The sequence below is a fragment of the Larus michahellis genome, chromosome 17, assembly GCF_964199755.1.
Source record: "Larus michahellis chromosome 17, bLarMic1.1, whole genome shotgun sequence".
NCBI classification, from domain to species: Eukaryota; Metazoa; Chordata; class Aves; order Charadriiformes; family Laridae; genus Larus; species Larus michahellis.
The window spans coordinates 119,004-146,406 of NC_133912.1; positions in this window are offsets into that span (position 1 = coordinate 119,004).

Below are 27,403 nucleotides of genomic sequence, written 5' to 3' on the forward strand. Positions count from 1 at the left end.
TAAATCTCCCAACAGCCAAATGTAAAAGCAGCAAACATCTCGCTGTATGTCCCACATCCAAAGTGCCAAGAGAGAGCTTGCTCTCCCTGTCTTTGAGTACTGTTTTCACTGTCCCGGTTACCTCTTGGCTAACATTCTCTTCAGAGCTGCAGTGAAACCAGGAACCACGTGGAGAAGGCACCCACACTGAAAATGCCTGGAAGGAACATTGGGGCTTCTTCTCAGTGTCTCTGATGTCGGGTTTTACTGTCCCGGGAAAGTCTCTGCTAACACCCTGCAGAGCGCTGTGCCCAATATACAGAAACGTCTTGCGGTATCTCCTACAGGGAAAGTGCCAGGAGGGAATTGTCGAGCTTGTTCTCAGTGTCTCTGAGAATTGCTCTGATTATCCCTGTGACCTCTTTGCTAAGACTCTCCAGAGAGACGTCCTCAAAACCAACACACATCTTGACGTATCTCCCACATTGATCGCAGTGTCTCCAGAAACGGCATTCAAGGAGCCAGGACCTTTTCTCCCTACACTGTCCATTGAGTTGTCCTCAAAACCAATATACATCCTGCTATATCTCCCACATGGAAAGTGCCAGGAGGGAGAAGTGGGGATTATGTTTAGACTTTCTCAGAACTGCTTCAAATCAACTAGATATCTTTGTGCTGTAAATCTCCCAACAGCCAAATGTAAAAGCAGCAAACATCTCGCTGTATGTCGCACATCCAAAGTGCCAAGAGAGTAATGTAGACCTTGCTCTCCCTGTCTTTGAGTACTGTTTCCACCGTCCCGATTACCTCTTGGTGAACATTCTCTTCAGAGCTGCAGTGAAACCAGGAACCACGTGGAGAAGGCACCCACACTGAAAATGACTGGAAGGAACATTGGGGCTTCTTCTCAGTGTCTCTGACATAGGGTTTCACTGTCCCGGGAAAGTCTCTGCTAACACCCTGCAGAGCCCTGTGCCCAATATACAGAAACGTCTTGCGGTATCTCCTACAGGGAAAGTGCCAGGAGGAATTGTGGAGCTTGTTCTCAGTGTCTCTGAGAATTGCTCTGATTATCCCTGTGACCTCTTTGCTAAGACTCTCCAGAGAGACGTCCTCAAAACCAACACACATCTTGACATATCTCCCACATTGATCGCAGTGTCTCCAGGAATGGCATTCAAGGAGCCAGGAATTTTTCTGCCCACAGTCTCCGGGGACAGTTCCTTAAAACCAATATACATCCTGCTATATCTCCCACATGGAAAGTGCCAGGAGGGAGAAGTGGGGATTATGTTTAGACTTTCTCGGAACTGCTTCAAATCAACTAGATATCTTTGTGCTGTAAATCTCCCAACAGCCAAATGCAAAAGCAGCAAACATCTCGCTGTATGTCCCACATCCAAAGTGCCAAGAGAGAGCTTGCTCTCCCTGTCTTTGAGTACTGTTTTCAGTGTCCCGGTTACCTCTTGGCTAACATTATCTTCAGAGCTGCAGTGAAACCAGGAACCACGTGGAGAAGGCACCCACACTGAAAATGCCTGGAAGGAACATTGGGGCTTCTTCTCAGTGTCTCTGATGTCGGGTTTTACTGTCCCGGGAAAGTCTCTGCTAACACCCTGCAGAGCGCAGTGCCCAATATACAGAAACGTCTTGCGGTATCTCCTACAGGGAAAGTGCCAGGAGGGAATTGTCGAGCTTGTTCTCAGCGTCTCTGAGAATTGCTCTGATTATCCGTGTGACCTCTTTGCTAAGACTCTCCAGAGAGACGTCCTCAAAACCAACACACATCTTGACATATCTCCCACATTGATCGCAGTGTCTCCAGGAATGGCATTCAAGGAGCCAGGAACTTTTCTGCCCACACTCTCCGGGGACAGTTCCTTAAAACCAATATACATCCTGCTATATCTCCCACATGGAAAGTGCCAGGAGGGAGAAGTGGGGATTATGTTTAGACTTTCTCAGAACTGCTTCAAATCAACTAGATATCTTTGTGCTGTAAATCTCCCAACAGCCAAATGTAAAAGCAGCAAACATCTCGCTGTATGTCCCACATCCAAAGTGCCAAGAGAGAGCTTGCTCTCTCTTTCTTTGAGTACTCTTTTCACTGTCCCGGTTACCTCTTGGCTAACATTCTCTTCAGAGCTGCAGTGAAACCAGGAACCACGTGGAGAAGGCACCCACACTGAAAATGACTGGAGGGAACATTGGGGCTTCTTCTCAGTGTCTCTGACATAGGGTTTCACTGTCCCGGGAAAGTCTCTGCTAACACCCTGCAGAGCGCTGTGCCCAATATACAGAAACGTCTTGCGGTATCTCCTACAGGGAAAGTGCCAGGAGGGAATTGTCGAGCTTGTTCTCAGTGTCTCTGAGAATTGCTCTGATTATCCCTGTGACCTCTTTGCTAAGACTCTCCAGAGAGACGTCCTCAAAACCAACACACATCTTGACATATCTCCCAGATTGATCGCAGTGTCTCTAGAAACGGCATTCAAGGAGCCAGGACCTTTTCTCCCTACACTGTCCATTGAGTTGTCCTCAAAACCAATATACATCCTGCTATATCTCCCACATGGAAAGTGCCAGGAGGGAAAAGTGGGGATTATGTTTAGACTTTCTCGGAACTGCTTCAAATCAACTAGATATCTTTGTGCTGTAAATCTCCCAACAGCCAAACGCAAAAGCAGCAAACATCTCGCTGTATGACCCACATCCAAAGTGCCAAGAGAGTAATGTAGACCTTGCTCTCCCTGTCTTTGAGTACTGTTTCCACCGTCCCGATTACCTCTTGGTGAACATTCTCTTCAGAGCTGCAGTGAAACCAGGAACCACGTGGAGAAGGCACCCACACTGAAAATGACTGGAAGGAACATTGGGGCTTCTTCTCAGTGTCTCTGACATAGGGTTTCACTGTCCCGGGAAAGTCTCTGCTAACACCCTGCAGAGCCCTGTGCCCAATATACAGAAACGTCTTGCGGTATCTCCTACAGGGAAAGTGCCAGGAGGAATTGTGGAGCTTGTTCTCAGTGTCTCTGAGAATTGCTCTGATTATCCCTGTGACCTCTTTGCTAAGACTCTCCAGAGAGACGTCCTCAAAACCAACACACATCTTGACATATCTCCCACATTGATCGCAGTGTCTCCAGGAATGGCATTCAAGGAGCCAGGAATTTTTCTGCCCACAGTCTCCGGGGACAGTTCCTTAAAACCAATATACATCCTGCTATATCTCCCACATGGAAAGTGCCAGGAGGGAGAAGTGGGGATTATGTTTAGACTTTCTCGGAACTGCTTCAAATCAACTAGATATCTTTGTGCTGTAAATCTCCCAACAGCCAAATGTAAAAGCAGCAAACATCTCGCTGTATGTCCCACATCCAAAGTGCCAAGAGAGAGCTTGCTCTCCCTGTCTTTGAGTACTGTTTTCACTGTCCCGGTTACCTCTTGGCTAACATTCTCTTCAGAGCTGCAGTGAAACCAGGAACCACGTGGAGAAGGCACCCACACTGAAAATGCCTGGAAGGAACATTGGGGCTTCTTCTCAGTGTCTCTGATGTCGGGTTTTACTGTCCCGGGAAAGTCTCTGCTAACACCCTGCAGAGCGCAGTGCCCAATATACAGAAACGTCTTGCGGTATCTCCTACAGGGAAAGTGCCAGGAGGGAATTGTGGAGCTTGTTCTCAGTGTCTCTGAGAATTGCTCTGATTATCCGTGTGACCTCTTTGCTAAGACTCTCCAGAGAGACGTCCTCAAAACCAACACACATCTTGACGTATCTCCCACATTGATCGCAGTGTCTCCAGAAACGGCATTCAAGGAGCCAGGACCTTTTCTCCCTACACTGTCCATTGAGTTGTCCTCAAAACCAATATACATCCTGCTATATCTCCCACATGGAAAGTGCCAGGAGGGAGAAGTGGGGATTATGTTTAGACTTTCTCGGAACTGCTTCAAATCAACTAGATATCTTTGTGCTGTAAATCTCCCAACAGCCAAATGTAAAAGCAGCAAACATCTCGCTGTATGTCCCACATCCAAAGTGCCAAGAGAGAGCTTGCTCTCTCTTTCTTTGAGTACTCTTTTCACTGTCCCGGTTACCTCTTGGCTAACATTCTCTTCAGAGCTGCAGTGAAACCAGGAACCACGTGGAGAAGGCACCCACACTGAAAATGACTGGAGGGAACATTGGGGCTTCTTCTCAGTGTCTCTGACATAGGGTTTCACTGTCCCGGGAAAGTCTCTGCTAACACCCTGCAGAGCGCTGTGCCCAATATACAGAAACGTCTTGCGGTATCTCCTACAGGGAAAGTGCCAGGAGGGAATTGTCGAGCTTGTTCTCAGTGTCTCTGAGAATTGCTCTGATTATCCCTGTGACCTCTTTGCTAAGACTCTCCAGAGAGACGTCCTCAAAACCAACACACATCTTGACATATCTCCCAGATTGATCGCAGTGTCTCTAGAAACGGCATTCAAGGAGCCAGGACCTTTTCTCCCTACACTGTCCATTGAGTTGTCCTCAAAACCAATATACATCCTGCTATATCTCCCACATGGAAAGTGCCAGGAGGGAGAAGTGGGGATTATGTTTAGACTTTCTCGGAACTGCTTCAAATCAACTAGATATCTTTGTGCTGTAAATCTCCCAACAGCCAAACGCAAAAGCAGCAAACATCTCGCTGTATGTCCCACATCCAAAGTGCCAAGAGAGTAATGTAGACCTTGCTCTCCCTGTCTTTGAGTACTGTTTCCACCGTCCCGATTACCTCTTGGTGAACATTCTCTTCAGAGCTGCAGTGAAACCAGGAACCACGTGGAGAAGGCACCCACACTGAAAATGCCTGGAAGGAACATTGGGGCTTCTTCTCAGTGTCTCTGACATAGGGTTTCACTGTCCCGGGAAAGTCTCTGCTAACACCCTGCAGAGCCCTGTGCCCAATATACAGAAACGTCTTGCGGTATCTCCTACAGGGAAAGTGCCAGGAGGAATTGTGGAGCTTGTTCTCAGTGTCTCTGAGAATTGCTCTGATTATCCCTGTGACCTCTTTGCTAAGACTCTCCAGAGAGACGTCCTCAAAACCAACACACATCTTGACATATCTCCCACATTGATCGCAGTGTCTCCAGGAATGGCATTCAAGGAGCCAGGAATTTTTCTGCCCACACTCTCCGGGGACAGTTCCTTAAAACCAATATACATCCTGCTATATCTCCCACATGGAAAGTGCCAGGAGGGAGAAGTGGGGATTATGTTTAGACTTTCTCGGAACTGCTTCAAATCAACTAGATATCTTTGTGCTGTAAATCTCCCAACAGCCAAATGTAAAAGCAGCAAACATCTCGCTGTATGTCCCACATCCAAAGTGCCAAGAGAGAGCTTGCTCTCCCTGTCTTTGAGTACTGTTTTCACTGTCCCGGTTACCTCTTGGCTAACATTCTCTTCAGAGCTGCAGTGAAACCAGGAACCACGTGGAGAAGGCACCCACACTGAAAATGCCTGGAAGGAACATTGGGGCTTCTTCTCAGTGTCTCTGATGTCGGGTTTTACTGTCCCGGGAAAGTCTCTGCTAACACCCTGCAGAGCGCAGTGCCCAATATACAGAAACGTCTTGCGGTATCTCCTACAGGGAAAGTGCCAGGAGGGAATTGTGGAGCTTGTTCTCAGTGTCTCTGAGAATTGCTCTGATTATCCCTGTGACCTCTTTGCTAAGACTCTCCAGAGAGACGTCCTCAAAACCAACACACATCTTGACGTATCTCCCACATTGATCGCAGTGTCTCCAGAAACGGCATTCAAGGAGCCAGGACCTTTTCTCCCTACACTGTCCATTGAGTTGTCCTCAAAACCAATATACATCCTGCTATATCTCCCACATGGAAAGTGCCAGGAGGGAGAAGTGGGGATTATGTTTAGACTTTCTCAGAACTGCTTCAAATCAACTAGATATCTTTGTGCTGTAAATCTCCCAACAGCCAAATGTAAAAGCAGCAAACATCTCGCTGTATGTCGCACATCCAAAGTGCCAAGAGAGTAATGTAGACCTTGCTCTCCCTGTCTTTGAGTACTGTTTCCACCGTCCCGATTACCTCTTGGTGAACATTCTCTTCAGAGCTGCAGTGAAACCAGGAACCACGTGGAGAAGGCACCCACACTGAAAATGACTGGAAGGAACATTGGGGCTTCTTCTCAGTGTCTCTGACATAGGGTTTCACTGTCCCGGGAAAGTCTCTGCTAACACCCTGCAGAGCCCTGTGCCCAATATACAGAAACGTCTTGCGGTATCTCCTACAGGGAAAGTGCCAGGAGGAATTGTGGAGCTTGTTCTCAGTGTCTCTGAGAATTGCTCTGATTATCCCTGTGACCTCTTTGCTAAGACTCTCCAGAGAGACGTCCTCAAAACCAACACACATCTTGACATATCTCCCACATTGATCGCAGTGTCTCCAGGAATGGCATTCAAGGAGCCAGGAATTTTTCTGCCCACAGTCTCCGGGGACAGTTCCTTAAAACCAATATACATCCTGCTATATCTCCCACATGGAAAGTGCCAGGAGGGAGAAGTGGGGATTATGTTTAGACTTTCTCGGAACTGCTTCAAATCAACTAGATATCTTTGTGCTGTAAATCTCCCAACAGCCAAATGCAAAAGCAGCAAACATCTCGCTGTATGTCCCACATCCAAAGTGCCAAGAGAGAGCTTGCTCTCCCTGTCTTTGAGTACTGTTTTCAGTGTCCCGGTTACCTCTTGGCTAACATTATCTTCAGAGCTGCAGTGAAACCAGGAACCACGTGGAGAAGGCACCCACACTGAAAATGCCTGGAAGGAACATTGGGGCTTCTTCTCAGTGTCTCTGATGTCGGGTTTTACTGTCCCGGGAAAGTCTCTGCTAACACCCTGCAGAGCGCCGTGCCCAATATACAGAAACGTCTTGCGGTATCTCCTACAGGGAAAGTGCCAGGAGGGAATTGTCGAGCTTGTTCTCAGCGTCTCTGAGAATTGCTCTGATTATCCGTGTGACCTCTTTGCTAAGACTCTCCAGAGAGACGTCCTCAAAACCAACACACATCTTGACATATCTCCCACATTGATCGCAGTGTCTCCAGGAATGGCATTCAAGGAGCCAGGAACTTTTCTGCCCACACTCTCCGGGGACAGTTCCTTAAAACCAATATACATCCTGCTATATCTCCCACATGGAAAGTGCCAGGAGGGAGAAGTGGGGATTATGTTTAGACTTTCTCGGAACTGCTTCAAATCAACTAGATATCTTTGTGCTGTAAATCTCCCAACAGCCAAATGTAAAAGCAGCAAACATCTCGCTGTATGTCCCACATCCAAAGTGCCAAGAGAGAGCTTGCTCTCCCTGTCTTTGAGTACTCTTTTCACTGTCCCGGTTACCTCTTGGCTAACATTCTCTTCAGAGCTGCAGTGAAACCAGGAACCACGTGGAGAAGGCACCCACACTGAAAATGACTGGAGGGAACATTGGGGCTTCTTCTCAGTGTCTCTGACATAGGGTTTCACTGTCCCGGGAAAGTCTCTGCTAACACCCTGCAGAGCGCTGTGCCCAATATACAGAAACGTCTTGCGGTATCTCCTACAGGGAAAGTGCCAGGAGGGAATTGTCGAGCTTGTTCTCAGTGTCTCTGAGAATTGCTCTGATTATCCCTGTGACCTCTTTGCTAAGACTCTCCAGAGAGACGTCCTCAAAACCAACACACATCTTGACATATCTCCCAGATTGATCGCAGTGTCTCTAGAAACGGCATTCAAGGAGCCAGGACCTTTTCTCCCTACACTGTCCATTGAGTTGTCCTCAAAACCAATATACATCCTGCTATATCTCCCACATGGAAAGTGCCAGGAGGGAAAAGTGGGGATTATGTTTAGACTTTCTCGGAACTGCTTCAAATCAACTAGATATCTTTGTGCTGTAAATCTCCCAACAGCCAAACGGAAAAGCAGCAAACATCTCGCTGTATGTCCCACATCCAAAGTGCCAAGAGAGTAATGTAGACCTTGCTCTCCCTGTCTTTGAGTACTGTTTCCACCGTCCCGATTACCTCTTGGTGAACATTCTCTTCAGAGCTGCAGTGAAACCAGGAACCACGTGGAGAAGGCACCCACACTGAAAATGACTGGAAGGAACATTGGGGCTTCTTCTCAGTGTCTCTGACATAGGGTTTCACTGTCCCGGGAAAGTCTCTGCTAACACCCTGCAGAGCCCTGTGCCCAATATACAGAAACGTCTTGCGGTATCTCCTACAGGGAAAGTGCCAGGAGGAATTGTGGAGCTTGTTCTCAGTGTCTCTGAGAATTGCTCTGATTATCCCTGTGACCTCTTTGCTAAGACTCTCCAGAGAGACGTCCTCAAAACCAACACACATCTTGACATATCTCCCACATTGATCGCAGTGTCTCCAGGAATGGCATTCAAGGAGCCAGGAATTTTTCTGCCCACACTCTCCGGGGACAGTTCCTTAAAACCAATATACATCCTGCTATATCTCCCACATGGAAAGTGCCAGGAGGGAGAAGTGGGGATTATGTTTAGACTTTCTCGGAACTGCTTCAAATCAACTAGATATCTTTGTGCTGTAAATCTCCCAACAGCCAAATGTAAAAGCAGCAAACATCTCGCTGTATGTCCCACATCCAAAGTGCCAAGAGAGAGCTTGCTCTCCCTGTCTTTGAGTACTGTTTTCACTGTCCCGGTTACCTCTTGGCTAACATTCTCTTCAGAGCTGCAGTGAAACCAGGAACCACGTGGAGAAGGCACCCACACTGAAAATGCCTGGAAGGAACATTGGGGCTTCTTCTCAGTGTCTCTGATGTCGGGTTTTACTGTCCCGGGAAAGTCTCTGCTAACACCCTGCAGAGCGCAGTGCCCAATATACAGAAACGTCTTGCGGTATCTCCTACAGGGAAAGTGCCAGGAGGGAATTGTGGAGCTTGTTCTCAGTGTCTCTGAGAATTGCTCTGATTATCCCTGTGACCTCTTTGCTAAGACTCTCCAGAGAGACGTCCTCAAAACCAACACACATCTTGACGTATCTCCCACATTGATCGCAGTGTCTCCAGAAACGGCATTCAAGGAGCCAGGACCTTTTCTCCCTACACTGTCCATTGAGTTGTCCTCAAAACCAATATACATCCTGCTATATCTCCCACATGGAAAGTGCCAGGAGGGAGAAGTGGGGATTATGTTTAGACTTTCTCAGAACTGCTTCAAATCAACTAGATATCTTTGTGCTGTAAATCTCCCAACAGCCAAATGTAAAAGCAGCAAACATCTCGCTGTATGTCGCACATCCAAAGTGCCAAGAGAGTAATGTAGACCTTGCTCTCCCTGTCTTTGAGTACTGTTTCCACCGTCCCGATTACCTCTTGGTGAACATTCTCTTCAGAGCTGCAGTGAAACCAGGAACCACGTGGAGAAGGCACCCACACTGAAAATGACTGGAAGGAACATTGGGGCTTCTTCTCAGTGTCTCTGACATAGGGTTTCACTGTCCCGGGAAAGTCTCTGCTAACACCCTGCAGAGCCCTGTGCCCAATATACAGAAACGTCTTGCGGTATCTCCTACAGGGAAAGTGCCAGGAGGAATTGTGGAGCTTGTTCTCAGTGTCTCTGAGAATTGCTCTGATTATCCCTGTGACCTCTTTGCTAAGACTCTCCAGAGAGACGTCCTCAAAACCAACACACATCTTGACATATCTCCCACATTGATCGCAGTGTCTCCAGGAATGGCATTCAAGGAGCCAGGAATTTTTCTGCCCACAGTCTCCGGGGACAGTTCCTTAAAACCAATATACATCCTGCTATATCTCCCACATGGAAAGTGCCAGGAGGGAGAAGTGGGGATTATGTTTAGACTTTCTCGGAACTGCTTCAAATCAACTAGATATCTTTGTGCTGTAAATCTCCCAACAGCCAAATGCAAAAGCAGCAAACATCTCGCTGTATGTCCCACATCCAAAGTGCCAAGAGAGAACTTGCTCTCCCTGTCTTTGAGTACTGTTTTCAGTGTCCCGGTTACCTCTTGGCTAACATTATCTTCAGAGCTGCAGTGAAACCAGGAACCACGTGGAGAAGGCACCCACACTGAAAATGCCTGGAAGGAACATTGGGGCTTCTTCTCAGTGTCTCTGATGTCGGGTTTTACTGTCCCGGGAAAGTCTCTGCTAACACCCTGCAGAGCGCAGTGCCCAATATACAGAAACGTCTTGCGGTATCTCCTACAGGGAAAGTGCCAGGAGGGAATTGTCGAGCTTGTTCTCAGCGTCTCTGAGAATTGCTCTGATTATCCGTGTGACCTCTTTGCTAAGACTCTCCAGAGAGACGTCCTCAAAACCAACACACATCTTGACATATCTCCCACATTGATCGCAGTGTCTCCAGGAATGGCATTCAAGGAGCCAGGAACTTTTCTGCCCACACTCTCCGGGGACAGTTCCTTAAAACCAATATACATCCTGCTATATCTCCCACATGGAAAGTGCCAGGAGGGAGAAGTGGGGATTATGTTTAGACTTTCTCGGAACTGCTTCAAATCAACTAGATATCTTTGTGCTGTAAATCTCCCAACAGCCAAATGTAAAAGCAGCAAACATCTCGCTGTATGTCCCACATCCAAAGTGCCAAGAGAGAGCTTGCTCTCTCTTTCTTTGAGTACTCTTTTCACTGTCCCGGTTACCTCTTGGCTAACATTCTCTTCAGAGCTGCAGTGAAACCAGGAACCACGTGGAGAAGGCACCCACACTGAAAATGACTGGAGGGAACATTGGGGCTTCTTCTCAGTGTCTCTGACATAGGGTTTCACTGTCCTGGGAAAGTCTCTGCTAACACCCTGCAGAGCGCTGTGCCCAATATACAGAAACGTCTTGCGGTATCTCCTACAGGGAAAGTGCCAGGAGGGAATTGTGGAGCTTGTTCTCAGTGTCTCTGAGAATTGCTCTGATTATCCCTGTGACCTCTTTGCTAAGACCCTCCAGAGAGACGTCCTCAAAACCAACACACATCTTGACATATCTCCCAGATTGATCGCAGTGTCTCTAGAAACGGCATTCAAGGAGCCAGGACCTTTTCTCCCTACACTGTCCATTGAGTTGTCCTCAAAACCAATATACATCCTGCTATATCTCCCACATGGAAAGTGCCAGGAGGGAGAAGTGGGGATTATGTTTAGACTTTCTCGGAACTGCTTCAAATCAACTAGATATCTTTGTGCTGTAAATCTCCCAACAGCCAAATGTAAAAGCAGCAAACATCTCGCTGTATGTCCCACATCCAAAGTGCCAAGAGAGAGCTTGCTCTCCCTGTCTTTGAGTACTGTTTTCACTGTCCCGGTTACCTCTTGGCTAACATTCTCTTCAGAGCTGCAGTGAAACCAGGAACCACGTGGAGAAGGCACCCACACTGAAAATGACTGGAAGGAACATTGGGGCTTCTTCTCAGTGTCTCTGATGTCGGGTTTTACTGTCCCGGGAAAGTCTCTGCTAACACCCTGCAGAGCGCTGTGCCCAATATACAGAAACGTCTTGTGGTATCTCCTACAGGGAAAGTGCCAGGAGGGAATTGTCGAGCTTGTTCTCAGTGTCTCTGAGAATTGCTCTGATTATCCCTGTGACCTCTTTGCTAAGACTCTCCAGAGAGCCGTCCTCAAAACCAACACACATCTTGACATATCTCCCACATTGATCGCAGTGTCTCCAGGAATGGCATTCAAGGAGCCAGGAACTTTTCTGCCCACACTCTCCGGGGACAGTTCCTTAAAACCAATATACATCCTGCTATATCTCCCACATGGAAAGTGCCAGTAGGGAGAAGTGGGGATTATGTTTAGACTTTCTCGGAACTGCTTCAAATCAACTAGATATCTTTGTGCTGTAAATCTCCCAACAGACAAATGTAAAAGCAGCAAACATCTCGCTGTATGTCCCACATCCAAAGTGCCAAGAGAGAGCTTGCTCTCCCTGTCTTTGAGTACTGTTTTCACTGTCCCGGTTACCTCTTGGCTAACATTCTCTTCAGAGCTGCAGTGAAACCAGGAACCACGTGGAGAAGGCACCCACACTGAAAATGACTGGAAGGAACATTGGGGCTTCTTCTCAGTGTCTCTGACATAGGGTTTCACTGTCCCGGGAAAGTCTCTGCTAACACCCTGCAAAGCGCTGTGCCCAATATACAGAAACGTCTTGCGGTATCTCCTACAGGGAAAGTGCCAGGAGGGAATTGTCGATCTTGTTCTCAGTGTCTCTGAGAATTGCTCTGATTATCCCTGTGACCTCTTTGCTAAGACTCTCCAGAGAGCCGTCCTCAAAACCAACACACATCTTGACATATCTCCCACATTGATCGCAGTGTCTCCAGAAACGGCATTCAAGGAGCCAGGAACTTTTCTCCCTACACTGTCCATTGAGTTGTCCTCAAAACCAATATACATCCTGCTATATCTCCCACATGGAAAGTGCCAGGAGGGAAAAGTGGGGATTATGTTTAGACTTTCTCGGAACTGCTTCAAATCAACTAGATATCTTTGTGCTGTAAATCTCCCAACAGCCAAATGCAAAAGCAGCAAACATCTCGCTGTATGTCCCACATCCAAAGTGCCAAGAGAGTAATGTAGACCTTGCTCTCCCTGTCTTTGAGTACTGTTTCCACTGTCCCGATTACCTCTTGGTGAACATTCTCTTCAGAGCTGCAGTTAAACCAGGAACCATGTGGAGAAGGCACCCACACTGAAAATGACTGGAAGGAACATTGGGGCTTCTTCTCAGTGTCTCTGACATAGGGTTTCACTGTCCTGGGAAAGTCTCTGCTAACACCCTGCAGAGCGCTGTGCCCAATATACAGAAACGTCTTGCGGTATCTCCTACAGGGAAAGTGCCAGGAGGAATTGTCGAGCTTGGTCTCAGTGTCTCTGAGAATTGCTCTGATTATCCCTGTGACCTCTTTGCTAAGACTCTCCAGAGAGACGTCCTCAAAACAAACACACATCTTGACAGATCTCCCACATTGATCGCAGTGTCTCCAGGAACGGCATTCAAGGAGCCAGGAATTTTTCTGCCCACAGTCTCCGGGGACAGTTCCTTAAAACCAATATACATCCTGCTATATCTCCCACATGGAAAGTGCCAGGAGGGAAAAGTGGAGATTATGCTTAGACTTTCTCAGAACTGCTTCAAATCAACTAGATATCTTTGTGCTGTAAATCTCCCAACAGTGAAACTCAAAAGCAGCAAACATCTCGCTGTATGTCCCACATCCAAAGTGCCAAGAGAGTAATGTAGAGCTTGCTCTCCCTGTCTTTGAGTACTGTTTCCACTGTCCCGATTACCTCTTTGCTAACATTCTCTTCAGAGCTGCAGTGAAACCAGGAACCACGTGGAGAAGGCACCCACACTGAAAATGACTGGAAGGAACATTGGGGCTTCTTCTCAGTGTCTCTGACATAGGGTTTCACTGTCCCGGGAAAGTCTCTGCTAACACCCTGCAGAGCGCAGTGCCCAATATACAGAAACGTCTTGCGGTATCTCCTACAGGGAAAGTGCCAGGAGGGAATTGTCGAGCTTGTTCTCAGTGTCTCTGAGAATTGCTCTGATTATCCCTGTGACCTCTTTGCTAAGACTCTCCAGAGAGCCGTCCTCAAAACAAACACACATCTTGACGTATCTCCCACATTGATCGCAGTGTCTCCAGAAACGGCATTCAAGGAGCCAGGACCTTTTCTCCCTACACTGTCCATTGAGTTGTCCTCAAAACCAATATACATCCTGCTATATCTCCCACATGGAAAGTGCCAGGAGGGAAAAGTGGGGATTATGTTTAGACTTTCTCACAACTGCTTCAAATCAACTAGATTTTTGTGCTGTAAATCTCCCAACAGCCAAACGCAAAAGCAGCAAACATCTCGCTGTATGTCCCACATCCAAAGTGCCAGGAGAGTAATGTAGACCTTGCTCTCCCTGTCTTTGAGTACTGTTTCCACTGTCCCGATTACCTCTTGGCTAACATTATCTTCAGAGCTGCAGTGAAACCAGGAACCACGTGGAGAAGGCACCCACACTGAAAATGACTGGAAGGAACGTTGGGGCTTCTTCTCACTGTCTCTGACATAGGGTTTCACTGTCCCGGGAAAGTCTCTGCTAACACCCTGCAGAGCGCTGTGCCCAATATACAGAAACGTCTTGCGGTATCTCCTACAGGGAAAGTGCCAGGAGGGTATTGTGGAGCTTGTTCTCAGTGCCTCTGAGAATTGCTCTGATTATCCCTGTGACCTCTTTGCTAAGACTCTCCAGAGAGCCGTCCTCAAAACCAACACACATCTTGACATATCTCCCACATTGATCGCAGTGTCTCCAGAAACGGCATTCAAGGAGCCAGGACCTTTTCTCCCTACACTGTCCATTGAGTTGTCCTCAAAACCAATATACATCCTGCTATATCTCCCACATGGAAAGTGCCAGGAGGGAGAAGTGGGGATTATGCTTAGACTTTCTCACAACTGCTTCAAATCAACTAGATATCTTTGTGCTGTAAATCTCCCAACAGCCAAACGCAAAAGCAGCAAACATCTCGCTGTATGTCCCACATCCAAAGTGCCAAGAGAGTAATGTAGAGCTTGCACTCCCTGTCTTTGAGTACATTTTTCACTCTCCTGATTACCTCTTTGCTAACATTCTCTTCAGAGCTGCAGTGAAACCAGGAACCACGTGGAGAAGGCACCCACACTGAAAATGACTGGAAGGAACGTTGGGGCTTCTTCTCAGTGTCTCTGATGTCGGGTTTTACTGTCCCGGGAAAGTCTCTGCTAACACCGTGCAGAGCGCTGTGCCCAATATACAGAAACGTCTTGTGGTATCTCCTACAGGGAAAGTGCCAGGAGGAATTGTGGAGCTTGGTCTCAGTGTCTCTGAGAATTGCTCTGATTATCCCTATGACCTCTTTGCTAAGACTCTCCAGAGAGACGTCCTCAAAACCAACACACATCTTGACATATCTCCCACATTGATCGCAGTGTCTCCAGGAATGGCATTCAAGGAGCCAGGAACTTTTCTGCCCACACTCTCCGGGGACAGTTCCTTAAAACCAATATACATCCTGCTATATCTCCCACATGGAAAATGCCAGGAGGGAGAAGTGGGGATTATGTTTAGACTTTCTCAGAACTGCTTCAAATCAACTAGATATCTTTGTGCTGTAAATCTCCCAACTGCCAAATGTAAAAGCAGCAAACATCTCGCTGTATGTCCCACATCCAAAGTGCCAAGAGAGAGCTTGCTCTCCCTGTCTTTGAGTACTGTTTTCACTGTCCCGGTTACCTCTTGGCTAACATTCTCTTCAGAGCTGCAGTGAAACCAGGAACCACGTGGAGAAGGCACCCACACTGAAAATGACTGGAAGGAACATTGCGGCTACTTCTCAGTGTCTCTGATGTCGGGTTTTACTGTCCCGGGAAAGTCTCTGCTAACACCGTGCAGAGCGCTGTGCCCAATATACAGAAACGTCTTGCGGTATCTCCTACAGGGAAAGTGCCAGGAGGAATCATCGAGCTTGGTTTCAGTGTCTCTGAGAATTGCTCTGATTATCCCTGTGACCTCTTTGCTAAGACTCTCCAGAGAGACGTCCTCAAAACAAACACACATCTTGACATATCTCCCACATTAATCGCAGTGTCTCCAGAAACGGCATTCAAGGAGCCAGGAACTTTTCTCCCTACACTGTCCATTGAGTTGTCCTCAAAACCAATATACATCCTGCTATATCTCCCACATGGAAAGTGCCAGGAGGGAGAAGTGAGGATTATGCTTAGACTTTCTCGGAACTGCTTCAAATCAACTAGATATCTTTGTGCTGTAAATCTCCCAACAGCCAAACGCAAAAGCAGCAAACATCTCGCTGTATGTCCCACATCCAAAGTGCCAAGAGAGAGCTTGCTCTCCCTGTCTTTGAGTACTGTTTTCACTGTCCCGGTTACCTCTTTGCTAACATTCTCTTCAGAGCTGCAGTGAAACCAGGAACCACGTGGAGAAGGCACCCACACTGAAAATGCCTGGAAGGAACATTGGGGCTTCTTCTCAGTGTCTCTGACATAGGGTTTCACTGTCCCGGGAAAGTCTCTGCTAACACCGTGCAGAGCGCTGTGCCCAATATACAGAAACGTCTTGCGGTATCTCCTACAGGAAAAGTGCCAGGAGGAATTGTGGAGCTTTGTCTCAGCGTCTCTGAGAATTGCTCTGATTATCCCTGTGACCTCTTTGCTAAGACTCTCCAGAGAGACGTCCTCAAAACCAACACACATCTTGACATATCTCCCACATTGGTCGCAGTGTCTCCGGGAACGGCATTCAAGGAGCCAGGAATTTTTCTGCCCACAGTCTCCGGGGACAGTTCCTTAAAACCAATATACATCCTGCTATATCTCCCACATGGAAAGTGCCAGGAGGGAGAAGTGGGGATTATGTTTAGACTTTCTCGGAACTGCTTCAAATCAACTAGATATCTTTGTGCTGTAAATCTCCCAACAGCCAAATGTAAAAGCAGCAAACATCTCGCTGTATGTCCCACATCCAAAGTGCCAAGAGAGAGCTTGCTCTCCCTGTCTTTGAGTACTGTTTTCACTGTCCAGATTACCTCTTTGCTAACATTCTCTTCAGAGCTGCAGTGAAACCAGGAACCACGTGGAGAAGGCACCCACACTGAAAATGACTGGAAGGAACATTGGGGCTTCTTCTCAGTGTCTCTGACATAGGGTTTCACTGTCCCGGGAAAGTCTCTGCTAACACCCTGCAGAGCGCTGTGCCCAATATACAGAAACGTCTTGCGGTATCTCCTACAGGGAAAGTGCCAGGAGGGAATTGTCGAGCTTGTTCTCAGTGTCTCTGAGAATTGCTCTGATTATCCCTGTGACCTCTTTGCTAAGACTCTCCAGAGAGACGTCCTCAAAACCAACACACATCTTGACATATCTCCCACATTGATCGCAGTGTCTCCAGAAACGGCATTCAAGGAGCCAGGACCTTTTCTCCCTACACTGTCCATTGAGTTGTCCTCAAAACCAATATACATCCTGCTATATCTCCCACATGGAAAGTGCCAGGAGGGAGAAGTGAGGATTATGCTTAGACTTTCTCAGAACTGCTTCAAATCAACTAGATATCTTTGTGCTGTAAATCTCCCAACAGCCAAACGCAAAAGCAGCAAACATCTCGCTGTATGTCCCACATCCAAAGTGCCAAGAGAGTAATGTAGAGCTTGCTCTCCCTGTCTTTGAGTACTGTTTCCACTGTCCCGGTTACCTCTTTGCTAACATTCTCTTCAGAGCTGCAGTGAAACCAGGAACCACGTGGAGAAGGCACCCACACTGAAAATGACTGGAAGGAACGTTGGGGCTTCTTCTCAGTGTCTCTGACATAGGGTTTCACTCTCCCGGGAAAGTCTCTGCTAGCACCCTGCAGAGCGCAGTGCCCAATATACAGAAACGTCTTGCGGTATCTCCTACAGGGAAAGTGCCAGGAGGGAATTGTCGAGCTTGGTCTCAGTGTCTCTGAGAATTGCTCTGATTATCCCTGTGACCTCTTTGCTAAGACTCTCCAGAGAGCCGTCCTCAAAACCAACACACATCTTGACATATCTCCCACATTGATCGCAGTGTCTCCAGGAATGGCATTCAAGGAGCCAGGAACTTTTCTGCCCACACTCTCCGGGGACAGTTCCTTAAAACCAATATACATCCTGCTATATCTCCCACATGGAAAGTGCCAGGAGGGAAAAGTGGGGATTATGTTTAGACTTTCTCGGAACTGCTTCAAATCAACTAGATTTTTGTGCTGTAAATCTCCCAACAGCCAAATGCAAAAGCAGCAAACATCTCGCTGTATGTCCCACATCCAAAGTGCCAAGAGAGTAATGTAGACCTTGCTCTCCCTGTCTTTGAGTACTGTTTCCACTGTCCCGATTACCTCTTGGCTAACATTATCTTCAGAGCTGCAGTGAAACCAGGAACCACGTGGAGAAGGCACCCACGCTGAAAATGACTGGAAGGAACGTTGGGGCTTCTTCTCACTGTCTCTGACATAGGGTTTCACTGTCCCGGGAAAGTCTCTGCTAACACCCTGCAGAGCGCTGTGCCCAATATACAGAAACGTCTTGCGGTATCTCCTACAGGGAAAGTGCCAGGAGGGTATTGTGGAGCTTGTTCTCAGTGCCTCTGAGAATTGCTCTGATTATCCCTGTGACCTCTTTGCTAAGACTCTCCAGAGAGCCGTCCTCAAAACAAACACACATCTTGACATATCTCCAACATTAATCGCAGTGTCTCCAGAAACGGCATTCAAGGAGCCAGGACCTTTTCTCCCTACACTGTCCATTGAGTTGTCCTCAAAACCAATATACATCCTGCTATATCTCCCACATGGAAAGTGCCAGGAGGGAGAAGTGGGGATTATGTTTAGACTTTCTCGGAACTGCTTCAAATCAACTAGATATCTTTGTGCTGTAAATCTCCCAACAGCCAAACGCAAAAGCAGCAAACATCTCGCTGTATGTCCCACATCCAAAGTGCCAAGAGAGTAATGTAGAGCTTGCACTCCCTGTCTTTGAGTACATTTTTCACTCTCCTTATTACCTCTTTGCTAACATTCTCTTCAGAGCTGCAGTGAAACCAGGAACCACGTGGAGAAGGCACCCACACTGAAAATGACTGGAAGGAACGTTGGGGCTTCTTCGCAGTGTCTCTGATGTCGGGTTTCACTGTCCCGGGAAAGTCTCTGCTAACACCGTGCAGAGCGCTGTGCCCAATATACAGAAACGTCTTGTGGTATCTCCTACAGGGAAAGTGCCAGGAGGAATTGTCGAGCTTGGTCTCAGTGTCTCTGAGAATTGCTCTGATTATCCCTATGTCCTCTTTGCTAAGACTCTCCAGAGAGACGTCCTCAAAACCAACACACATCTTGACATATCTCCCACATTGATCGCAGTGTCTCTAGAAACGGCATTCAAGGAGCCAGGAACTTTTCTGCCCACACTCTCCGGGGACAGTTCCTTAAAACCAATATACATCCTGCTATATCTCCCACATGGAAAATGCCAGGAGGGAGAAGTGGGGATTATGTTTAGACTTTCTCAGAACTGCTTCAAATCAACTAGATATCTTTGTGCTGTAAATCTCCCAACAGCCAAATGTAAAAGCAGCAAACATCTCGCTGTATGTCCCACATCCAAAGTGCCAAGAGAGAGCTTGCTCTCCCTGTCTTTGAGTACTGTTTTCACTGTCCCGGTTACCTCTTTGCTAACATTCTCTTCAGAGCTGCAGTGAAACCAGGAACCACGTGGAGAAGGCACCCACACTGAAAATGACTGGAAGGAACATTGGGGCTTCTTCTCAGTGTCTCTGATGTCGGGTTTTACTGTCCCGGGAAAGTCTCTGCTAACACCGTGCAGAGCGCTGTGCCCAATATACAGAAACGTCTTGCGGTATCTCCTACAGGGAAAGTGCCAGGAGGAATCGTCGAGCTTGGTCTCAGTGTCTCTGAGAATTGCTCTGATTATCCCTGTGACCTCTTTGCTAAGACTCTCCAGAGAGACGTCCTCAAAGCCAACACACATCTTGACGTATCTCCCACATTAATCGCAGTGTCTCCAGAAACGGCATTCAAGGAGCCAGGAACTTTTCTCCCTACACTGTCCATTGAGTTGTCCTCAAAACCAATATACATCCTGCTATATCTCCCACATGGAAAGTGCCAGGAGGGAGAAGTGGGGATTATGTTTAGACTTTCTCAGAACTGCTTCAAATCAACTAGATATCTTTGTGCTGTAAATCTCCCAACAGCCAAACTCAAAAGCAGCAAACATCTCGCTGTATGTCCCACATCCAAAGTGCCAAGAGAGTAATGTAGAGCTTGCTCTCCCTGTCTTTGAGTACTGTTTCCACTGTCCCGGTTACCTCTTTGCTAACATTCTCTTCAGAGCTGCAGTGAAACCAGGAACCACGTGGAGAAGGCACCCACACTGAAAATGACTGGAAGGAACATTGGGGCTTCTTCTCACTGTCTCTGACATAGGGTTTCACTGTCCCGGGAAAGTCTCTGCTAACACCCTGCAGAGCGCTGTGCCCAATATACAGAAACGTCTTGCGGTATCTCCTACAGGGAAAGTGCCAGGAGGGAATTGTCGAGCTTGTTCTCAGTGTCTCTGAGAATTGCTCTGATTATCCCTGTGACCTCTTTGCTAAGACTCTCCAGAGAGACGTCCTCAAAACCAACACACATCTTGACATATCTCCCACATTGATCGCAGTGTCTCCAGGAACGGCATTCAAGGAGCCAGGAATTTTTCTGCCCACAGTCTCCGGGGACAGTTCCTTAAAACCAATATACATCCTGCTATATCTCCCACATGGAAAGTGCCAGGAGGGAGAAGTGGGGATTATGTTTAGACTTTCTCGGAACTGCTTCAAATCAACTAGATATCTTTGTGCTGTAAATCTCCCAACAGCCAAATGCAAAAGCAGCAAACATCTCGCTGTATGTCCCACATCCAAAGTGCCAAGAGTGTAATGTAGACCTTGCTCTCCCTGTCTTTGAGTACTGTTTCCACTGTCCCGATTACCTCTTGGCTAACATTATCTTCAGAGCCGCAGTGAAACCAGGAACCACGTGGAGAAGGCACCCACACTGAAAATGACTGGAAGGAACGTTGGGGCTTCTTCTCACTGTCTCTGACATAGGGTTTCACTGTCCCGGGAAAGTCTCTGCTAACACCCTGCAGAGCGCTGTGCCCAATATACAGAAACGTCTTGCGGTATCTCCTACAGGGAAAGTGCCAGGAGGGTATTGTGGAGCTTGTTCTCAGTGTCTCTGAGAATTGCTCTGATTATCCCTGTGACCTCTTTGCTAAGACTCTCCAGAGAGCCGTCCTCAAAACCAACACACATCTTGACATATCTCCCACATTGATCGCAGTGTCTCCAGAAACGGCATTCAAGGAGCCAGGACCTTTTCTCCCTACACTGTCCATTGAGTTGTCCTCAAAACCAATATACATCCTGCTATATCTCCCACATGGAAAGTGCCAGGAGGGAGAAGTGGGGATTATGCTTAGACTTTCTCACAACTGCTTCAAATCAACTAGATATCTTTGTGCTGTAAATCTCCCAACAGCCAAACGCAAAAGCAGCAAACATCTCGCTGTATGTCCCACATCCAAAGTGCCAAGAGAGTAATGTAGAGCTTGCACTCCCTGTCTTTGAGTACATTTTTCACTCTCCTGATTACCTCTTTGCTAACATTCTCTTCAGAGCTGCAGTGAAACCAGGAACCACGTGGAGAAGGCACCCACACTGAAAATGACTGGAAGGAACGTTGGGGCTTCTTCTCAGTGTCTCTGATGTCGGGTTTCACTGTCCCGGGAAAGTCTCTGCTAACACCGTGCAGAGCGCTGTGCCCAATATACAGAAACGTCTTGTGGTATCTCCTACAGGGAAAGTGCCAGGAGGAATTGTGGAGCTTGGTCTCAGTGTCTCTGAGAATTGCTCTGATTATCCCTATGACCTCTTTGCTAAGACTCTCCAGAGAGACGTCCTCAAAACCAACACACATCTTGACATATCTCCCACATTGATCGCAGTGTCTCTAGAAACGGCATTCAAGGAGCCAGGACCTTTTCTGCCCACACTCTCCGGGGACAGTTCCTTAAAACCAATATACATCCTGCTATATCTCCCACATGGAAAGTGCCAGGAGGGAGAAGTGAGGATTATGTTTAGACTTTCTCGGAACTGCTTCAAATCAACTAGATATCTTTGTGCTGTAAATCTCCCAACAGCCAAACTCAAAAGCAGCATACATCTCGCTGTATGTCCCACATCCAAAGTGCCAAGAGAGTAATGTAGAGCTTGCTCTCCCTGTCTTTGAGTACTGTTTTCACTGTCCCGGTTACCTCTTTGCTAACATTCTCTTCAGAGCTGCAGTGAAACCAGGAACCACATGGAGAAGGCACCCACACTGAAAATGACTGGAAGGAACGTTGGGGCTTCTTCTCAGTGTCTCTGATGTCGGGTTTTACTGTCCCGGGAAAGTCTCTGCTAACACCGTACAGAGCGCTGTGCCCAATATACAGAAACATCTTGCGGTATCTCCTACAGGGAAAGTGCCAGGAGGGAATTGTCGAGCTTGTTCTCAGTGTCTCTGAGAATTGCTCTGATTATCTGTGTGACCTCTTTGCTAAGACTCTCCAGAGAGACGTCCTCAAAACCAACACACATCTTGACATATCTCCCACATTGATCGCAGTGTCTCCAGGAACGGCATTCAAGGAGCCAGGAATTTTTCTGCCCACAGTCTCCGGGGACAGTTCCTTAAAACCAATATACATCCTGCTATATCTCCCACATGGAAAGTGCCAGGAGGGAGAAGTGGGGATTATGTTTAGACTTTCTCGGAACTGCTTCAAATCAACTAGATATCTTTGTGCTGTAAATCTCCCAACAGCCAAACGCAAAAGCAGCAAACATCTCGCTGTATGTCCCACATCCAAAGTGCCAAGAGAGACCTTGCTCTCCCTGTCTTTGAGTACTGTTTTCACTGTCCAGATTACCCCTTTGCTAACATTCTCTTCAGAGCTGCAGTGAAACCAGGAACCACGTGGAGAAGGCACCCACACTGAAAATGACTGGAAGAAATGTTGGGGCTTCTTCTCAGTGTCTCTGACATAGGGTTTCACTGTCCCGGGAAAGTCTCTGCTAACACCCTGCAGAGCGCAGTGCCCAATATACAGAAACGTCTTGCGGTATCTCCTACAGGGAAAGTGCCAGGAGGGAATTGTCGAGCTTGGTCTCAGTGCCTCTGAGAATTGCTCTGATTATCCCTGTGACCTCTTTGCTAAGACTCTCCAGAGAGACGTCCTCAAAACCAACACACATCTTGACATATCTCCCACATTGATCGCAGTGTCTCCAGAAACGGCATTCAAGGAGCCAGGAACTTTTCTCCCTACACTGTCCATTGAGTTGTCCTCAAAACCAATATACATCCTGCTATATCTCCCACATGGAAAGTGCCAGGAGGGAGAAGTGAGGATTATGTTTAGACTTTCTCGGAACTGCTTCAAATCAACTAGATATCTTTGTGCTGTAAATCTCCCAACAGCCAAACGCAAAAGCAGCAAACATCTCGCTGTATATCCCACATCCACTGTGCCAAGAGAGTAATGTAGAGCTTGCTCTCCCTGTCTTTGAGTACTGTTTCCACTGGCCCGGTTACCTCTTTGCTAACATTCTCTTCAGAGCTGCAGTGAAACCAGGAACCACGTGGAGAAGGCACCCACACTGAAAATGACTGGAAGGAACGTTGGGGCTTCTTCTCAGTGTCTCTGACATAGGGTTTCACTGTCCCGGGAAAGTCTCTGCTAGCACCCTGCAGAGCGCTGTGCCCAATATACAGAAACGTCTTGCGGTATCTCCTACAGGAAAAGTGCCAGGAGGAATTGTCGAGCTTGGTCTCAGTGTCTCTGAGAATTGCTCTGATTATCCCTGTGACCTCTTTGCTAAGACTCTCCAGAGAGCCGTCCTCAAAACCAACACACATCTTGACATATCTCCCACATTGATCGCAGTGTCTCCAGGAATGGCATTCAAGGAGCCAGGAACTTTTCTGCCCACACTCTCCGGGGACAGTTCCTTAAAACCAATATACATCCTGCTATATCTCCCACATGGAAAGTGCCAGTAGGGAGAAGTGGGGATTATGTTTAGACTTTCTCAGAACTGCTTCAAATCAACTAGATATCTTTGTGCTGTAAATCTCCCAACAGTGAAACTCAAAAGCAGCAAACATCTCGCTGTATGTCCCACATCCAAAGTGCCAAGAGAGTAATGTAGAGCTTGCTCTCCCTGTCTTTGAGTACTGTTTCCACTGTCCCGATTACCTCTTTGCTAACATTCTCTTCAGAGCTGCAGTGAAACCAGGAACCACGTGGAGAAGGCACCCACACTGAAAATGACTGGAAGGAACGTTGGGGCTTCTTCTCACTGTCTCTGACATAGGGTTTCACTGTCCCGGGAAAGTCTCTGCTAACACCGTGCAGAGCGCTGTGCCCAATATACAGAAACGTCTTGCGGTATCTCCTACAGGGAAAGTGCCAGGAGGGTATTGTGGAGCTTGTTCTCAGTGCCTCTGAGAATTGCTCTGATTATCCCTGTGACCTCTTTGCTAAGACTCTCCAGAGAGCCGTCCTCAAAACAAACACACATCTTGACATATCTCCCACATTGATCGCAGTGTCTCCAGAAACGGCATTCAAGGAGCCAGGACCTTTTCTCCCTACACTGTCCATTGAGTTGTCCTCAAAACCAATATACATCCTGCTATATCTCCCACATGGAAAGTGCCAGGAGGGAGAAGTGGGGATTATGTTTAGACTTTCTCGGAACTGCTTCAAATCAACTAGATATCTTTGTGCTGTAAATCTCCCAACAGCCAAACGCAAAAGCAGCAAACATCTCGCTGTATGTCCCACATCCAAAGTGCCAAGAGAGTAATGTAGAGCTTGCACTCCCTGTCTTTGAGTACATTTTTCACTCTCCTTATTACCTCTTTGCTAACATTCTCTTCACAGCTGCAGTGAAACCAGGAACCACGTGGAGAAGGCACCCACACTGAAAATGACTGGAAGGAACGTTGGGGCTTCTTCTCACTGTCTCTGACATAGGGTTTCACTGTCCCGGGAAAGCCTCTGCTAACACCGTACAGAGCGCTGTGCCCAATATACAGAAACGTCTTGTGGTATCTCCTACAGGGAAAGTGCCAGGAGGAATTGTGGAGCTTGGTCTCAGTGTCTCTGAGAATTGCTCTGATTATCCCTATGACCTCTTTGCTAAGACTCTCCAGAGAGACGTCCTCAAAACCAACACACATCTTGACATATCTCCCACATTGATCGCAGTGTCTCTAGAAACGGCATTCAAGGAGCCAGGACCTTTTCTGCCCACACTCTCCGGGGACAGTTCCTTAAAACCAATATACATCCTGCTATATCTCCCACATGGAAAGTGCCAGGAGGGAGAAGTGAGGATTATGCTTAGACTTTCTCGGAACTGCTTCAAATCAACTAGATATCTTTGTGCTGTAAATCTCCCAACAGCCAAACTCAAAAGCAGCATACATCTCGCTGTATGTCCCACATCCAAAGTGCCAAGAGAGTAATGTAGAGCTTGCTCTCCCTGTCTTTGAGTACTGTTTTCACTGTCCCGGTTACCTCTTTGCTAACATTCTCTTCAGAGCTGCAGTGAAACCAGGAACCACATGGAGAAGGCACCCACACTGAAAATGACTGGAAGGAACGTTGGGGCTTCTTCTCAGTGTCTCTGATGTCGGGTTTTACTGTCCCGGGAAAGCCTCTGCTAACACCGTACAGAGCGCTGTGCCCAATATACAGAAACATCTTGCGGTATCTCCTACAGGGAAAGTGCCAGGAGGGAATTGTCGATCTTGTTCTCAGTGTCTCTGAGAATTGCTCTGATTATCTGTGTGACCTCTTTGCTAAGACTCTCCAGAGAGCCGTCCTCAAAACCAACACACATCTTGACATATCTCCCACATTGATCGCAGTGTCTCCAGGAACGGCATTCAAGGAGCCAGGAATTTTTCTGCCCACAGTCTCCGGGGACAGTTCCTTAAAACCAATATACATCCTGCTATATCTCCCACATGGAAAGTGCCAGGAGGGAGAAGTGGGGATTATGTTTAGACTTTCTCGGAACTGCTTCAAATCAACTAGATATCTTTGTGCTGTAAATCTCCCAACAGCCAAACGCAAAAGCAGCAAACATCTCGCTGTATGTCCCACATCCAAAGTGCCAAGAGAGACCTTGCTCTCCCTGTCTTTGAGTACTGTTTTCACTGTCCAGATTACCTCTTTGCTAACATTCTCTTCAGAGCTGCAGTGAAACCAGGAACCACGTGGAGAAGGCACCCACACTGAAAATGACTGGAAGAAATGTTGGGGCTTCTTCTCAGTGTCTCTGACATAGGGTTTCACTGTCCCGGGAAAGTCTCTGCTAACACCCTGCAGAGCGCAGTGCCCAATATACAGAAACGTCTTGCGGTATCTCCTACAGGGAAAGTGCCAGGAGGGAATTGTCGAGCTTGGTCTCAGTGCCTCTGAGAATTGCTCTGATTATCCCTGTGACCTCTTTGCTAAGACTCTCCAGAGAGACGTCCTCAAAACCAACACACATCTTGACATATCTCCCACATTGATCGCAGTGTCTCAGAAACGGCATTCAAGGAGCCAGGAACTTTTCTCCCTACACTGTCCATTGAGTTGTCCTCAAAACCAATATACATCCTGCTATATCTCCCACATGGAAAGTGCCAGGAGGGAGAAGTGAGGATTATGTTTAGACTTTCTCGGAACTGCTTCAAATCAACTAGATATCTTTGTGCTGTAAATCTCCCAACAGCCAAACGCAAAAGCAGCAAACATCTCGCTGTATATCCCACATCCACTGTGCCAAGAGAGTAATGTAGAGCTTGCTCTCCCTGTCTTTGAGTACTGTTTCCACTGGCCCGGTTACCTCTTTGCTAACATTCTCTTCAGAGCTGCAGTGAAACCAGGAACCACGTGGAGAAGGCACCCACACTGAAAATGACTGGAAGGAACGTTGGGGCTTCTTCTCAGTGTCTCTGACATAGGGTTTCACTGTCCCGGGAAAGTCTCTGCTAGCACCCTGCAGAGCGCTGTGCCCAATATACAGAAACGTCTTGCGGTATCTCCTACAGGAAAAGTGCCAGGAGGAATTGTCGAGCTTGGTCTCAGTGTCTCTGAGAATTGCTCTGATTATCCCTGTGACCTCTTTGCTAAGACTCTCCAGAGAGCCGTCCTCAAAACCAACACACATCTTGACATATCTCCCACATTGATCGCAGTGTCTCCAGGAATGGCATTCAAGGAGCCAGGAACTTTTCTGCCCACACTCTCCGGGGACAGTTCCTTAAAACCAATATACATCCTGCTATATCTCCCACATGGAAAGTGCCAGGAGGGAAAAGTGGGGATTATGTTTAGACTTTCTCGGAACTGCTTCAAATCAACTAGATTTTTGTGCTGTAAATCTCCCAACAGCCAAATGCAAAAGCAGCAAACATCTCGCTGTATGTCCCACATCCAAAGTGCCAAGAGAGTAATGTAGACCTTGCTCTCCCTGTCTTTGAGTACTGTTCCACTGTCCCGATTACCTCTTGGCTAACATTATCTTCAGAGCTGCAGTGAAACCAGGAACCACGTGGAGAAGGCACCCACGCTGAAAATGACTGGAAGGAACGTTGGGGCTTCTTCTCACTGTCTCTGACATAGGGTTTCACTGTCCCGGGAAAGTCTCTGCTAACACCCTGCAGAGCGCTGTGCCCAATATACAGAAACG